Genomic DNA, 1,051 nt, shown 5'->3' with positions numbered 1-1,051 from the left:
TAGTTGAAGGGAAAACGAGTCTGAACTTTGCTCTTTTGACTGTCAGACCATGAGAATGCTGAGGGCAATCATATAATGGTTTGCTGCTGTGGTCCTGGTTTCACAAAGCCCTGGGAACAGGAAAGAGGATTTTGCTCCTCGCGGATGCAGCCACAGGGGGAAATGCCACAATGTCAGCACACTCTTACATAATCTGGATGTCTCGGTAATCCAAAGCAGTCCTATTAAATAATCATAATAGTGGGGTGGAAACTCTATACCCAGTCATGGGAAGAAGCTGGGTAAATTAAACAAAACTTAGCTATGGGGCTTGCCAATATCTAAAATAATTTTTAAAAGTAGAAGACAGAAGAAATTGTGGGCACAAAGAGGGCCACAGAGATGAAAGCGTGTATCCAGCAAAAATTCAATCTAGAACCTTGTGATGATGCTATGGCAGCAGAATTTAGTAGTATTGGAAGTGGCCTTCTTAAGTATGCCATTCACATATGCTTAATTTCTCAAATGCATCCAGATTGTACTATAATTGGTTTGTTCCAGTGATTCCTTCCCATCTAAAACACTCAAAAAAAAAAAAAAAAAAACAGTAACGCTTATGTGTGGTTTTTGCTGAATTGGTGAACAAAGACTTAAAGAAACATATATAAAAATAAATCCTCCTTTGCAACCCAGAACTCATTAAGTATGAGTTTTGAGACATATCAGAAGGGATGTGATGTTCAATACAATTCAAAGTCATGGTGGCATTGGTAATAAGATTGGTTTTGAAAACAACAGATCTGATACTGTCAAGCCTGCAGCATACATAGACTCTTGGGTGGTCTCTACTCCATACCTGAGTGCAGGTTAAGAAGAGAAAGGCAGCACTCAGAAGGAATGAGTACACACTTCCCAAGGGAGAGGAGAGTAAGACATGGTCAAGTGTGGCATGAGCTCCTGACTGAAGAGCTGCAGCTAGTGGGACTCACTCCAGTGTAGACTATGGGTGTTTCAAGGGAGAATCACAACTAATTGTGTTAGCATTAACCATATATGCCCTTATCAGTAGTTC

The 1,051-nt window shown here is 40.3% G+C and overlaps 1 non-coding gene across 1 annotated transcript; it reads left to right on the top strand.

Moving 5' to 3' along the window:
• Nucleotides 1-592: 592 nt before the first annotated feature.
• On the top strand, nt 593-715 carry LOC126505139 (small nucleolar RNA SNORA40). The gene has a single exon (XR_007592821.1). It is a non-coding gene; the product is annotated as a small nucleolar RNA SNORA40 (small nucleolar RNA).
• The last annotated feature ends 336 nt before the right edge of the window (nt 716-1,051 follow it).

This window comes from Alexandromys fortis, unplaced genomic scaffold (assembly GCF_014885135.2).
Source record: "Alexandromys fortis isolate MF-2015 unplaced genomic scaffold, M_Fortis_MF-2015_v1.1 scaffold_58, whole genome shotgun sequence".
Taxonomy (NCBI): domain Eukaryota; kingdom Metazoa; phylum Chordata; class Mammalia; order Rodentia; family Cricetidae; genus Alexandromys; species Alexandromys fortis.
Note: the sequence above shows the minus strand (reverse complement) of the source record. Positions and strands in the feature narration are given on the sequence as shown.